General features: G+C 41.4%; 1 pseudogene; it reads left to right on the forward strand.

The window, feature by feature from the left end:
• The first annotated feature begins 5,692 nt into the window (after positions 1–5,692).
• On the forward strand, positions 5,693–5,809 carry LOC121822173 (U4 spliceosomal RNA; annotated as a pseudogene).
• The last annotated feature ends 378 nt before the right edge of the window (positions 5,810–6,187 follow it).

A 6,187-nucleotide genomic window follows, 5' to 3' on the forward strand; every position in this document is an offset into this window, starting at 1 on the left:
CAGATTTGGAGGTGGGTCATTCTTGGACAGTTGAGAATCGTCCCTCGGCCATCTGTGCTCAGGGGACTTCCTAGGATAGAAAGGTCAGAATCCAGTTGCTCCACCTCCCAGGCAGTAAAACACTCCCAGGATTAGCTGGCCCTGCAGCCTAATGGGTGTCTGGAGTCAGGATCCTGGCTTCCTGAAGTTCTTAGACTCCATCAGAATGCTTGAAGGGCTGTTGCCTTTGAAGTCACACAACAGGTGAACAGCCTCTTGTGCAGCCACAAAAGACTTGTTTTGCTAAAGCAACAAACATTTAAGAAGCAGCAGGATAATGAGATAGTTTATTAGCAGATCATATCAAACCATATCCAAAGGGCTTCCCTAGTTGTCTATTTGTGGGGCGTTTACCCACCACCCCCACAGTTCCCCAGAGTTTTCTTGAGTGCGAGCAGCAGGAAATATTAGATAGAAGGATTTATAGCGGAGAATCTTGCGGAGATAAACAGATAGAAAATAAAGGATAGCCTCGAGAGGACCTGGAACCTATTCCAACGGGGCCCGGACTGTCTCTGGCCCAGGGTTTTTATAGAGACACCAAAGGGTGGAGCAAAAGACCTCCTCCCCCAGCACAGCCAAGAGCAGACCATCTCAGACACCTGCACTCAGGCCCGTGGTCCTGATCATCCTCTATTCGGACCTGCTGGGTAAAGCCATGAGGAACCTGAGAAGGGGCTCCCACATCTATTGATGGAAAGATTTGTAAAAACGTGATCTATTCCTGGGACTGAATTTGGCATGGTAGGTATAGTTTGGTCCTCAGTTAACTTGTGTAAAGGAATCGCTCCAACATGCTGCCATTAGATTCCCTTTCCTTCCTAAGCAACTTTCTCTGAACTTCACAGCAAGGGTAAACAGGCAATTCTAAAATTAAACCATAGGAATCCTCTAAACCAGCTTCCAGCTCCAGGTGGTAAAAATCTTAAAAATATTGGATTTTCTTTTCTTTCTTTTTTTTTTTAAAACAAAGGGGAAGTAATGACTTTTTGAATCTTAAGAGGTAGTGAAAATATCTTTGAAAATGTCATAAGCTTCGAGCGTCACTTAAAATGCACCTAGTTCTTTCGCAGAGGATGCACAAACCTGAAATTTCTCGACTGGATATTCTAACAAATCTGTTGAAAGGAAGAAACTAACTTGGAAAAGACTATTAGAATTAAATATTAATGTGTGTGTGTGTGTGTGTGTGTGTGTGTGTGTGTGTGTGTGTGTGTGTGAGAGAGAGAGAGAGAGAGAGAGAGAGAGAGAGAGAGGAGAGAGAGAGAGAACGAGAGAGAGAGAGAGAGAGAGAGAGAGAGAGGAGAGAGAGTGAGAGAGAGAGAGAGAGAGAGAGAGAGAGAGAGAGAGAGAGAGAGAGAGAGAGGCAACCACCTTTCCCCACCTTTCCCTCCCCCCTTCATTCTTTGCATGAAGTCCAGGAGGATTCAGTCAGCCTTGTTTGTGGTTTACATTCATTCTGTCACCAGATGGTGCTGCACTGTACGTTGGTGCTGTGTGCAGTCAGCCCTCTTCTGGCAATCAAAGAGTTGTGGTCTTTTTAGAACTCACAGTTAAGAGCCTGACAGCTACTAAGTAGAAGGTGGGTTTCATTTCCCATCAGCCTGTCTATATTTATACCCTGCCATGCACCATGCTCCCCCACCCCTTGGTCTTCTAACCTAGTTTCTTTTATTGTCTTCCAATGTATTATTTAACATTATTCCATGATAACAAAAACCACTCAACTGTTTTAAAGTTGTTTTATTTTCAAAGCATACCAGGTTTCTTTTAATTTTTGTAATCTGCAGGCCTCACAGAGGTGACATTTCTACTTTGTTGGACATGTCATGGCAATTGTACTAATTTTTGTTCTTATTAAGGTCAAACTCGCAAAAGATCATGCTTTCCTAGAGTTTAAATGATCATCAAAGTTTGTTTTAAAGGAATCATTGTCCTGGCAAATTTTGCTAACTTCTTAAAGTACAAAGTACACTCATGAGAGGAAATGGACTGTAAGTGACAAAACACCAAATATCTTTTATTTATAATTTATGAATAAAAATTTTTCAAAGAGACTATTTTAAAACAAATATATGATCTTTTTATGTTCTCCACTTGGTTTGTTTAGTATGTGTGTCTGCATGTCTGTGTGTGTCTCTATGTGTGTCTGCATGCATATGCATGTACATGCATACCAGGTGCCCGCAGAAACCAGATGAAGGTGCTGGATCCTCTGGAACTGGAGTTATATCTAGTTGTGAGATGTCAATGTGGATGCTAGGAACCAAACCCTGGTCTTCTGAAAGAGCAGCAAATGCCCTTTACTGCTGAGCCATTTATTTCTCTAGCCCCTATGTAGGCCTTTCTTAATGCATATTTAAAATATATTACACAAAGTCAGTTTGATCTTTAAACTATTGTAGAAACCAAGTCCTCTCTGCAAGCTTACAGGTCCTGCCCACAGATCCCAGGCATTTTAGTCAATTCTCAAATCAGATACCATGCCCCGTTATGACTTACACTGATATACACAGTAAGTCCACCTCCCCTTCCTTTTTTTTTTTTTTTCCATCCAGACACCTCAAGATTAGGTCTTTCCCTTTCTGGCTGAATCTCTTCTCTGATTCTCTACTATTTTCTCTTCAAGGATCCTGTATACCTACCAAGGAATAGACCCTGTGGCATATACTCACTATAACTGATATTTGACTGTTTAGTTTTCTTTTCTCTTTGTCTTTCATGGTTATAAGTAGTTCTTTTTGTGCTGGTGTACATGCATGTGTGAATGAGTGTATGTGGTGGCCAGAAGACAACCTTAGGTATCACTCTTCATGTGCCCTACACCAGCCCTATTTCCTAGAAAAGACTGCTCTCTGGCCTGAAAGTGTAATTTAGATGGATGATTGACAAACCCCTGGGGAGCTACCTGTTTCTGCTTCCCTAGTACTGGGAGTATAAGTGAGCATCACCATGCCTGGTGGCTTGTGTGGATCAAACTCAGGTCCTCATTTTTGCAAGTCAAACACTTTTTCAACTGAGTTGTTTTCTCAGCCCTGGTCAAGAAGAATTCTACAGATAGAGGGGAGCGGGACTCATAACAATAGTTGTGATGTTCTATTCTTAGTGTTAATTAATGACAACATTATCTGGTAGGGCAATCATCCGAACTTCGATGTACTCCATGACATATCTCTGGTGATTAGTATTCCATTCTTTTGCATATGTCTAGTGACGAGCATTTCATTCCCTACTGCAGGGTTGGCGTACCGGTTTCCATAAACGAGTGAGAACATATGGCATGTGTCTTTCTGTGTCTGGCTTGTTTCTCCCATCATAATATTCTCCAACTTTTACTGAAAGCTTTTATTGCAATGTGTTCAAATATTGAAAATATTAAAATGGCATAAATAGTAACTTCTGTCTAATTTTCCTATTTGGGAGAGAGGGTTATTTACTTTGAATAGTCCCTGAAGATCACAATATGTTCTAAGATGATTTGCATAGCAATGGTTTACGTAGTACTTAAAATTACCTCTTTTGGGGTACATTTATTTATTTATTTTATCATTTTCAATAGAACATAGGGGTGACAGAAAGCCTCATGATGTTGCCTTTGGGGAGACTGAATACAGCAGAATATATGTTTGCAGTAGAATGCACATAGACCACTTGTGGAAGACATAATTAAAACAAACAATTAGGCTTAAAAGATAAGACAATTTTATAGGGATTAATGACATAGACAAGCTGCTGGTGGTGAAGGCAAAAGAAAAATCTACAGCACCACAGATTTCTTCTGAATTACTTATCAGTCTGATATATTATTTGAAGGGTGGTGCTTCGGAGAGAGGGTGTGGCTTGCGGTATATCCTTCCAACAGAAAAGAAATTTAAGACACCAATGGAGTCATCCTCAGATTCACATGTTGTTGAGTAAAGGATCCTATGAGGTCATACCATGGGAAGAAGTACAGGCATCACTAGATGTCTACAACCCATCCACCTCCAAACCAAGACAATCTGAATACATTGCAAATAAGGCCACGATCCTATCATAAGCATACATTCAAGTATATATATATTCTACAGATGTGAACTTCATGTAGAGTTCATGAAAATCTACTACCAGGGAAGTGAGGGAAGAAGGAGTCAGTCAAGGCTGCTGCCAGTTTAGTTCAGCATCCAATTTTACGGTTTCTTACCTCGGTCGGAGAGCTGTCTTCAGCAGTTAACGGGACTCAGCCCTTTCAGGTGACTGAGGTCAGTTTCTCGCACAGGACAAGAGGCTCACTATCACTTATAATCTCACCTCCAGGGGGATCTGATGCCCTCTTCTAATAAAAATTTCCCAAGTCCCTACCCTGAGAAAATTCCTCCCAGAGTCCTGGGGAAGACGCTACATCCAGTGTGGGGTTATCTGAGGGAAAAGAATCTTCTATGTACACCGTGGTCTTTGCCCGTTTACTTTTTATTTCTCTATGACAAAATTCTATCTGTACAGCTTCAGTTCCGCCCTGAGTCTCAGCTCCTCTCTGTACCTACTTTTTCTGTCCCCTCATAGCCCTAGTAATAACCAAGCCCTTATGCTTTTGATCTCATCTTTGTGCTCTGTTCCTTCGACCTCCGTCTTTCCTTCCTCTTCTCCTCTCCCGACCTGATTCACCTACAATCTACAAGAAACTATCACTTGCTCCTCACTCCCTAGTCTGAGCCATTCTGCTTTATCGTCTACAGAAACTCTCCTTGTTCTTTCTTCCCTGGACACATGACTCTCAGCCTCCCTCAGGAATTCTGCTCCAGTCCTTACTGCACCTGGTTATGCAAAAGGCCCTATTGTCCTGAGTCAGTTGCTCTGGAATGCCATTTTCCCATCTGGGGAAGGGAGGTCTGAGCTTCATTTGCACAAGAAGCAAAGCTGTGCATCTACAGCCTGCCTGTCTCCTGGGCTCTGCAGGGTGGGGGTGGTGTTAGTGTTACCTAGTGGATCAGCAGGTCTGAGAAGCTGAACTGTTTGCCAATATAGTGTAGCAGTATATGGGCCCTGCAAGAATTTCATAGCAGAAGACAGCTGAAATATTAAAAGCTAAATAACACCAAATATTCCATGATAAATGGCTTCCTCTAGAAAAATGCCTTGAAATTTCTAGGTATAGCTCTAATATGGTGATATTTTATCTGTGATGAAATGTGATATTTTATTTGTATGTTAATAAATAAAGTTGCCTGAAGATCAGTGGTCAAATAGCCATTAAGCAGAAGTCTGGCAGTGGTAGCACATGCCCTTAATCTGATCACATGGCAGACAGAGTCTCTGTGTGGTCAAGGACACAGCCAAGTGTGGTAACACGAGCCTTTAATCCCAGTACCAACCATAGAGACCTGGAGGTCTGTATAGACAGGCAATGATGAGGAAGTCATGTGGCTGGCCTTAGAGCCAATGAAAAAGTAGAACAGAAAGGCAATAAAAACACAAGTTAGGCAGGAAAAAAGTCTCTCTGGGGAAGCTACTGCTGGTGGTAAGCTAAAGCTAGTCATGGCTATTGCTCTGATCTCTTTGACTATTTCCTCTGTATTTGGCTCTGTGTTTCTTATTTACTAACATTGTTTAGAATTTCGTCTATAGCTGAATCTCTATAATATATTCTTGCGGCCTGCAAAACTCTTCTAAACTAAATTTTGCGCAGTGGCAGTATCATAGCCAATGAGGTTTATCTGAGGTGTGATAATTGCTAATTGAAAAAAACAAAACAAAACAAAACTCTTCTAAACTCTGTTAGTGTGTGTGTATGTACGAGCATACACATACACACACACACACACACACACACACACACACACACACACACACACACTTGCTTCCAATTCAGATATCAACTTGTAAATACTGAAAGAAAGAAAAAGGTAAAAAAAGAACCTAGCATCATTTGTTGATCAAATCTCTACCTAATCATTCATTCCCCAAATTTCTTTTTTCCTTCCTTCCTTCCTTCCTTCCTTCCTTCCTTCCTTCCTTCCTTCCTTCCTTCCTTCCTTCCTTCCTTCCTTTCTCTCTCTCTCTCTCTCTCTCTCTCTCTCTCTCTCTCTCTCTCTCTCTCTGAGTTGATAAATCCCAAAAGCATTGTTTTGTGTACATGAAGACAAGGATCAAATTTTCCTGGTATGGCAAA

Source organism: Peromyscus maniculatus, chromosome 13, assembly GCF_049852395.1.
Source record: "Peromyscus maniculatus bairdii isolate BWxNUB_F1_BW_parent chromosome 13, HU_Pman_BW_mat_3.1, whole genome shotgun sequence".
Classification (NCBI taxonomy): Eukaryota; Metazoa; Chordata; class Mammalia; order Rodentia; family Cricetidae; genus Peromyscus; species Peromyscus maniculatus.